The sequence below is a fragment of the Lepisosteus platostomus genome, chromosome 5 (assembly GCF_059453375.1).
Source record: "Lepisosteus platostomus isolate fLepPlt1 chromosome 5, fLepPlt1.hap1, whole genome shotgun sequence".
Lineage (NCBI taxonomy): Eukaryota > Metazoa > Chordata > Actinopteri > Semionotiformes > Lepisosteidae > Lepisosteus > Lepisosteus platostomus.
In genome coordinates, this window is record NC_142615.1 from 11,674,880 (window position 1) to 11,685,496 (window position 10,617).

Consider the following 10,617-nt stretch of genomic DNA (forward strand, 5'->3'; position numbering starts at 1 on the left):
GTTAGAAGCGCACGTGTGAGCTGTCTTTCGTCAAAATAATTGCTGGAGCAGCAGGACGTAGAGCACCATCCAGCAGCTGTAGACGGTGCTCGTGGAAGAGCTAATTCCGTTTTCAGCACAGGGAGTGAGAATGAGCTCAGTTCGGCTCCCAGCAGAATCCGTTCTGGTTTGGTCACTGTCAGACTGTTTGGATCGCAATGTGAAAAAACAATCGTTCTCATCGTGTGACTTCAACTAGAGGAAGGGAAGATCTCATGTTTAAAAAAAATCAGGACTGAAGATAACGGGAACTGAATCCGGGGCTTCACACTTATCAAATTATAAAATAATAATTATTAAAATATCAGGTTGTTTTATGCGGCATTTTGTGCAAAGTACGTCGTATTTATCTAACAAAAGAACAACAGCCTACCTCAAGGAGGGCTTTACACACAGTCTGGGGTATTTTCCCCTTTTACATTTATGCGATTTTATATCGAACCTGTTATACTCCCAAAAGTGCACAGTAGCTTGTACTGTGTGTCCTGTTTGCCTTTGCAAGCATTTGTTTAAAAAATAAGTTCACAATACGATAAAAATAGAGAAAGCACAAACTTAATAATATAACGATTCAAAATCAAAACCAAATCATAAAGTCAATTAAGTACCTAACTTTTGAAAACACTTTTTATCTACAAAAAACTTGACATTTGCATCTATTTTTGAATTACAAAGCAGACAGAGCAGTCCCTGAATTCAAAGAACAGATTTGTTAAAATCCTTTGTACCACTTTAGATTGATCTCAGTCAGAACAAGACCATCAGACGTGAGGGGAATTCGGAACAGGAGCCTCTGCTTCGTCGTTTATTGAGCTTCTGATCAACGTCTGAGTGAACATTATTTATTGTCTTTGATTAAAGTACACAAAAGGCACCTTCCTACAAGCCGGAGTCAAACCAGCAACCTAAGGATTCAACACTGTTTCCACAACAGTTCTCCGCTCTATCAACTGAGCTATCGAAGGGATGACAGGAGTTGTTTCCTCACACATACTGCCCAATGTAGTGTTATGTTCCGGGTGATTTAAATCCCACTTTAACATCAAGTTTCCAACTTGTTTCCTTAGTCTTGTTTACCTTGAATTTAAGACACGAACCAGGATTCTACTGTATAAACGTCCAGGAATATTACACAATGTTTGATGGGGCATCAATCACTCCAGCCGGAAATTGACTTATTTTTTTCAAAAGGGATCATATTAAACCTTTCATTTGGATCGAGAAGAGGATCACCATGAGACACAAAACATACCTGTCTTTTTTCAAAATCGAAGAATTCTTGAATTTAAGACTACAACGAACTCAGCCCGCAGCTCCTTAATTAACCTGTTCTTAACTTCAAGGAACCCAATCCTGCGCCCTCTAGAGGTTACTGAAATAGAGGACTGACTGAAATGAAGAAATTCAGAAGCAAACTAAGCGGAACACTGGATCAAATTAGAATATTACCCTTTATAGTGGGAATAAAACTGTCATGACATAATTAATTTACGCATCAGTTGCTTGGAATATCATATTTAATATTGTAATATTTTCCTGTCACACCACTTTTATTAATTATGAAGTTTATCAATACACATTTATTTAAAACAATGTCATTTATTATTAATACAGTTTCATTCCGTCTTTATTAGAAGCTGTATCACAGATAATGTACGTAAAGCCTTCAGTATGCGATTGTGAGTTCAGTTATCCCAGGGAGTGAAGAGAACTGAAATTAAGTAAAATGACATTTAAATAGAGTGTAAATCTTCAAAGTTATCTCTCACTTCAAAATACTTACAAGACCCGATCAGGAGTGGGGCTTGAACCCACGTGAAGATTTGTCCATTGGATCTTGTCCAACGCCTTAACTACTCGGCCATCCTGGTCAGCACCTTTGTCTCCGTTGTTTAACATTTCAATATGATTCAACTATTCTAAAAAATAAACCAGGGCCCTGTAACAAAAACGTACCCCGTTCTGCCGCACAACAAACAGGGGTACTTAGCACTGTTCTAAAGAGGAGCTGTGTTTAATGTCAGCAGACATTTCCTCATTTCGAAATACATTTTCGCCTTCTCTCAGCATTTTAAAGATGCTCATAAATGATCAAGAAGTAATTAATTTCAGTTTGAAGTCTTTTTCTTTTGTCTCCGCTTTTGATGAAGAAAAGCTGTGCGTGGGAGACTCCCTCTCTGAAGAAGATTGCCTTGCTGGTCACATTCCTAGGCTCATGACAGCATTTACAAACACTCACCACTGTGTTGGCAGGGAAATGAACCCGGGTCAACTGCTTGGAAGGAAGCTATACTCACCACTATACCACCCACCGTCACCCTGCAAGAGAGAAGATCCATCATTCACCGAGGCAACCACTGAGGCAATTAACAGTAATTAACGTGAAATGCAAGATGCTTTCTACCTAGGGATTTTATCATTTCTACTTTGTCAGAAGTGGGATTTAAACAAAGGTCTCCAGGAAAAGCTGCAACCTAAACGCAACGCCTTAGACCACCAACCATCCATCCTGTGTTTCTTATATGGAATTATATTTTATTTCTTTCTACTTGTTGAAAAGAAAAAAAAGTGAAATCATGTAACGAGGGAAATGTCTTTTTTCATGGGAAAAACTAGTACGAGCAAATGTAAAGTTTAGAGCAGCGCTCAATAAAAACGATCAGAAACCGAAAGCGCTTCTTATGCGGATCAGTATATTCCGATACCAGTGGTTCTGCAGAAGAAATAAGAATAGCTGGACTTCAAGCACTGTGTTGCCATTACGGCTACTCTGGCTGCAGCTGTTTTAAGATTTACTCAGCGGGCACAGAAAGTTGTAGGGGGTCAGACTGGTTGCGCTCTCTGAATAACAGTATGCGAATTTAAGCTTATTTAAATAAGAGTATTAACAATATAGTACATGCTCCAAAACCGTTAATCCTACAACGGTGGAATTTGTCAGGATGGCCGAGTGGTCTAAGGCACCACATGCAAAGACTCATACTCCCTGTTGCTTGGGTGTTCTGGTCTCTGAATAGAGGTGTGTTTTCAAATCCCACTCCTGACAGCTAATAGCTTTTCTCTGTCTTTCATTTTCCCGTCTTGTTGTGCTCGCTGACAATGACAGGAGAGGAAAACGGATAAACCGGTTTGCTGGCACATGATGGGCAGGGAAATGCTTCGTGAACACTTCAATGTGATTAGCAGAAAGTCAAATAGGCTTTGATTCTGCCTTAAGTTTGGGTTGCCTGTAATCGAGGAAAGATTTACTGCAAAGTATGTATTCAAATGTGAAAGACCGAAATATAAAACCAGAAGAAGATTTATTAAAACATATCTGTTGTCCCTGCGGTTTCTCCTTTATTTAATTAAACGTGGCATTGTGAAATCAACCTGTAGCTCTACGGAATGCAGTCACTCTCCCAGTGACAGCGGCAGGAGCAGAGAGATTATATCAGAGCTCGAACAGAGAGTTCGGAAATCGAGGGAAATTGATTTACAGAACATTTTATAAACTTTCCCATCTGCTAGGCCTTCCTGAAGTATTTTAGCTTTTTTGTCTATTTCTATACTTTACAGTAGAAAACTTAAACTTCTCTGTTTAGCCAGAGAAGAGAGATATAAGCGCTAAACCCCACAGTAACCTTTGATTCCAATAACCTTAACTGAAGCAGGGAGATCAGTTTCTGCTCGAGACAGCCGTTTTCTGAACTGTTAATCTCCAGCAAAGGCTGGGGACGCTGTATGTCCGAGTTCAGCGGTTATACAATTCGCGTGTCCTCCCTCCTTTATTACCTTCATACACTCCTCTTAAACCACAGCAAACTCCAGGAATATTTCGGTGAACAGGTAGTGGGTCTTTCTTTCCGAGATCACAGGCAGAAAAAATAAACACGCTGAAATAAATTTCCTAAAATCCAAAGAAGTCAAGCCACATTCAGGTACGATTCTGATGTATCTCAATAGTTTTGGCACGGATTTGCAATGCTAATCTATTGGGCTCTGCACGCGTGTGTTCGAATCCCAATTCCGTCGGTTTGTGCCTTTGTGTTCTGTTTCTAAGTCGGGTTGGCGGTCTTTTGCTACTGTAGGAGAGCAGCAATATTTCTAGCGTTGGCTGAACATGGCTTAGTAGCTGACAGACAATAGTCTCTTAATATTTTGGCTAAATTTATGTTTTGTACTGCTTTCACCTGATATTAATAGTAGTCCTGATAAACGGTTTTGGGACATGGCGCATCTTGAAAACTGTTCTTGTGAATTTCAGTTTGAAAAAAATGCACTCACCAGAAACCGGAACTGGTCGTGTTTACATAACGCGCAATGCAATAGCAAAGTTTGGGTTTGAAAAAAAAATAATCTTGCTATGAGTCCTTAGCTGTTACAGGAGGCGCTTAAGGACTTTTAGCTCAAAAATTCATCTTACATTTCTACTCCATCAATATTAGTAATGTTATCTTTATCTAGCACTAAATGTAGCTCTAAATAAATGCAAATGTTAAAATACAATTAAAAATAAATGCTATTCCATATATTGTAACTTTGTGGTATTTAGAATTTTTATCTGAGGATGCAGGGGAAAATATTATACAACTGTGAAAGAGGCTCAAATTTTAATACAATTTCGATCAAAAGAAAACCAAAATCAGTAAGATTTTACCGTTAATATCCCTCGATATCGACGTTCAGTTGAAAGATTTGAAGAAACTCTCAAAGAAGCAACTGCAGTATCAGAGAGTCTTGATTTGAACCGATGTTTGCACCTCAATAAGCCATTAGTTCTCGAAAGAAGCAAAGACAGGTGATTTGAGTGTCACCATGATCCTCTTCTCAATACCGGGGTAAAGTTAGCTCGAAGTTCGAAAACGATTTTGGCACGCCTGTAGCGCTTTCACGAAACCTCTTAGAGTTACAAAAACACTTGCTTTGTGTATAAAATACATTGTGGATGATTTCTCAGCCTTTACTTTTTCGGTTTTATGACATTTTTTTGACCAAGCACGAATATTCTTTTGTCCATATCTTCGCAATGGAAGCACAGAACGCCGTCAAACCAAATGCATTTTAAAGACCACGACTTGTGGATATTTCCACACCCTTTTTCCACCTCCGGTTTTTCATCGATGCGTAATTACGCACGAACTGGAACCCGGGGGACCGCTGTGTGCACACGTTCACAACGCGAGAAATACTGTTCAATACGGCTTCATGCGAAAAACCCGTATATGACCATAGGAAGCAGAACAGCGCAGTCTCCCATTACCCAGACTGTAAGCACGGGAATAAAGCTTTGTTTGATTTCTGAAACCCTTCCTTTACATCCTGTTTTCATTCAGGTAAGGGTCAACTATATTCACAATACTACTGACAGCAGGAAGATTAAAATATTCTTTTCTCAGCAGCTTATTAAAAACAGCTCCCATGATGTTCAAACCGACGTTTTACACAGAACACTGACACAGCGAAGTCTGTCGCGATTGTGAAAGTTAGAGAATGTGTTCCAGCGGGTGCCTTCATCTCGTGAGCGTCAGTCTCGCCCGTAGCTGCGAGAAGGTTAAAAGCGCACAAGTGATCTGTCTTTCGTCAAAGTAATTGCCAGAGCAGTAAGACGCAGAGCACCATCCAGCAACTGTAGACGATGTTCGGGGAAGAGCTTATTCTGTTTTTAGCACAGGGAGTGAGAATGAGCTCAGTCCGGCTCCCAGCAGAATCCATCCTGGTTTGGTTACAGTGCGTCTGAGGCTCTTTGGATCGCAACGTAAAAAAAACAATTGCTCACATCGTGTGACTTCCACGACAGGAAGGAAAGATATCACTTAAAAAAATCAGAACTGAAGATTTGGATCCTGGGCCTCAATTTGATCAAATTATTAAAATAATAATTATCAAAATATCAGATTGTGTTTCTGCAACATTTCGTGCACAGTACACCATTTTAATCTAAAAAAGTCACAACGAGGGCTTTACACGCAGTCTGGGGTATTTTCCCCTTTTATATTTTTGCCACTTTATATCGAACCTGTTATACTCCCAGAAGTGCACAGTAGCTTGTACTTAATAAAAATGTACAATTCACCACTGGTATAAACAGATGTGTGCCGTGTTTGCCTTTGTAAGCATTTGTTTAAAAAATAAGTTCACAATACGATATAAACACAGAAAGCACAAACTTTATAATACAACGATACAAAATCAATACCAAATCATTATGCCAATTAAGAACCTATCCTTTGAAAACAGAGAACACCTTTAAATCTACAAAAAAAATTGACATTTGTACAGATGCAGCCATTCAAAATGGGTGAGGTATTTCACGGCATACCGCAACACGCCCACCGGGGTATCACGCGGTATCACGTGTGTCACGTGACTAGCTATCCAGCGTCGCCTTGTAAAACCGCCAGGGGGAGCTTAACCTCTCATGTACAGCATTCGAGCCTTTAATTTTGAACTGTGTATTACAGCATGTTAATCATCAGTCATTCAAATGTTGGTATATTTTATGAAAGCAAGATTGCTCAGTTGGACAAAAGTACACAACCTACCTTTATCAGAAATATTTATGCATCAAAGCCTTTACTGAAGATATTACTAATAGTATTAATAATGGATGACTTTGGACAAGCTGTATACTCAAAGTATAATTTCTTTAGCACATTTGTACAAGCACTTGGAATCTGTCCAAGCCATACTTTGTCAGGCATTTTGTTTTACTTCAACGGGCATAAAAACTTCCTTGCTTTTAACAGGGCGTTTCATAATTTCTAGCTACGAAAATGATTTAAAATGTGACACCTATCATTCAACTAGAGCTTAAAATATCACAAGGAAAAATACACACCGGTATTCCATTTCTCCCTAAACATTGTAAGCTTCGAAGTCTTTAACTAACGTGATACCGGAGTCAACAAGCATACTTTTAGAATTTGATTAAAAGGGAATATAATATGGAATCGCGTATCTAAAGAATTTAATAACGGTATGATTATATCAGTGTACTGCGGCAGAGCTATGTAGGGCTCTTTCGCCTGTCTGTTCATGCGAGCTGTTTTGTAGCCTACTGGTCAAGGTGCGTGACTACCAGCTGGTAGGTTGTGTGTTCGAATCCAGCTGGTGTTGGACTTTTCATTTTTATGTATTTATTTTTTAATCGCGTAACATAAACATATTACCGTATGCAAACTGTACTGTATACAGTATGTATATGTATATTTAATGTCTTAACTGTGCCCGTTTAATTGAATTAAAAAAAATATTTAACACGAACATTAAGCTGCTTACATCTTCCGCCTGAGAACAGTCACCCGTTGCTACCCAACGCAGAATGGTGATTGGCTGACACCATCTGACACCCCTCTGATTGGACAAAAAAGACGTGCTGGTGTGCTATACCAGGAAGAGGATTTCTTTCTATTCAAAACGTGTATTTTAAAAGTTTAAGAAGTAAAAACCTTACAGCGTACACAGATTTCTAAACTGATCAGGATCGTTATCTTTGTCTCATGCATAATAATGTCCACCGCTCTGTCCAGCAAATTAATAATAAACTTTATTTTATATAGCTTTTTAAACGAATAAGTAATTAGATTGCTCATAAACCTAATCACTTGCTTTTTCTTTTTATTTAGGCTCAGATTTCAACTATAGATCGTATTATTAATAACCATAATAACAACCAACCAACAAAAACAACCATATAAACATAATGGTGGTGCTGGACCTTCCAGTTTTATTTATTTATTTTTTAATCGCGTAACATAATTATATTACCGTATGCAAACTGTACTGTATACAATATGTATATGTATATTTAATGTCTTAACTGTGCCCGTTTAAGTATTGAATATTCATATCTAATTTTACCACTGAAGGGAAATCTTAACATAAACATACAGTATATGGCTGGTCTCGGTACTTTAAAGAAAAAAATACACACCGGTATTCCATTTCTCCCTAAACATTGTAAGCTTCGAAGTCTTTAACTAACGTGATACCGGAGTCAACAAGCATACTTTTAGAATTTGATTAAAAGGGAATATAATATGGAATCGCGTATCTCAAGAAATTAATAACGATACAATTATATTCATGTTGCAAAAGAACTGCAACGGACATAAAAACTCCCTTGCATGGTTTCATTACGACCAGAATCGGTCTTGAGATATTTTTAACTTGATTTACAGTATTTGAGAGGTATGTCTTAACACCGATACTACAGTGCTTAAGTACTGCTCACGTATATGTTTCTAGGTTTATATTATGCATTTCATACGGTCAAATTACTTTTGAGCAATAAGAAGCGAGAAACGGTATGCGTTTTACTTTCGTTTTGTGCTGGGACCCGTGGATTGATTAGAGATATCAAGTACATACAAGTCATTTTTTAAATGTTGTAGTTCGTCTTGAAAAAATGTTACGAGTACATCATCTATCAACAATTACACAGGTTCTGTTTCCATATTGCGGATTTTGGTTACGTAATATTATTTTCTAGATTTCACGTTGTGAATATGATGGGATGTCTGATGGGATGTTTCTAAAAATCCACCCTCTGTAAAACGTCTTCTCTAGTTGTCCTGCATATGTATTCGCTAATGAAGCTGTGTGTTCTGAGCCTGGATCTCTACATTTCTGTATGAACCAGCTTAGAGGGCTAAAGACAGCTTGTGTTTAAATTGAGTGTAAGGCAATTTATGCTTCTAAAGTCATGGTCAGCATTTATCTTTGTACTGTGTTGTAAACTTGTTCTGTGCCAAGTCCCATTATTTTATAGCGTTTTTAAAGCGTTATCAAATACGGTGTTACTGTAGTTTACTGAGTCCCATGTCACATGGTCTGTGATTGAAACCTGTAAAACCGGTTTAATTCGTCACAGCCAGCACTCTTCAGGTGTGAGGGTCTTCTGCTCAGAATGAAACGCTAAAATGTTTGTGTATATTCTAATGGTAGTGGGGGCGGGGTGTGTGGAAACAGGTTTGGTTGAAACATTTTCTCTGAAAGCATTTTCTTCTTGTAACCGATCTTGTTACAGCATGTTACAGTTTACTATTATTAACCATATTAATTTTAAGTGCTTAATGTAAAATCTTGTAAAAATATATTTTCATTGTTCAAATATGCATTAAGTCTGACTATCATATAATAAGTTAAATACAAAACTGAAGAAAAAATAGGGTTAAATATAATTCAAAATATTTTGCTCGTGTAAATATTAAACAATGTTAACTGTTTATGAATAATAAAATGTATTAACTAAGGAGTAGGATGGCACAGTTGTTAGTATGTTTTTTGTTTTATTTTAACCCAATCTCCGGGAAACCATTAGTACGATGGTGAATCGGAGATTCTTAACCCTTGCTGCGTACGACTGGAAAAGAATTCGTGATCGGATCAACGAAATGCTTCGTAGGAGGAGGCGGTCTTTTCCTCTTGTCTAACAGTCTGTCCACAAACAAAACATTCCTGTTAGACAAGAGGAATTGAAAAAAAAACAATGTTGTCAATGAAAACCGGTGTGTGTGTCTCTCCCTGCTGGATGTCCCTCTCACAAACTGCTGAATGAATAAAATAATTTTATTGAAAACGAGTTTGCGATTGTCTGGTCTTTAAATTCTGGAGATACGCGATTCCATATTATATTCCCTTTTAATCAAATTCTAAAAGTATGCTTGTTGACTCCGGTATCACGTTAGTTAAAGACTTCGATGCTTAAAATGTTTAGGGAGAAATGGAATACTGGTGTGTATGTTTTCTTTAAAGTACCGAGACCAGCCATATACTGTATGTTTAAGTTCCAAAATTAATATCGTTTATGGGCTTCACACGCGTTGCAGTATGCTCAGGCACTAAGTAAAAGGAGATGCTTCGTATTGCTTGACTAATTTTAAAAACTAAGTTATAAATATAAAAATTGCAGGCGCTGCTCTGGTGCGCCGGCTCCTACACAGTGCCTGTCTGCCGTAAGCGTTACAATATACATACAGTACCCAACACTGCTTGTACCCATCTGTCATGCAAATAAAACACCTTGAATTGAATTGAATTGAATTGAGGGGAGAAGGGGGGGATACTAAAGCCAATACTGGCTCAATGGGCTTTGACGTGCTAATGCGTTGGTTTAACGGTCCGGGTGTGGCAGGCTTCCAATGTCAACTCGACTCGATTAGAAGACAATGAACGTATTTTAGCCCTAAATGAATTAATAGCAAACATGGTTTACATAAAATACATTTTTCCAAGAAAGTTTATAATAATACGATCTATAGTTGAAATCTGAGCCTACTTTAAAAATAAAGGAAAAGCATTTTCAGAGAGCAATCTCGCTGTGTTTATGTAGAAAAAGTGATTAGGTTTATGAGCAATCTAATTACCTATTCGCTTAAAACGCTATATAAAATAAAGTTTTTTTAGAGATGAATGATCAGTGTCGCAGTTTAAGTGAGTCAGGAAACTAACACAGCGCCACCGGATTTAATAACGCAATAAAAACGCTATAAAATACTGTGACACAGTACAGCACAGTACAACAATACTGACCATGACTTTAGAAGCATAAATTACCTTACACTCAATTTAAACACAAGCTGTCTTTCTGTATGA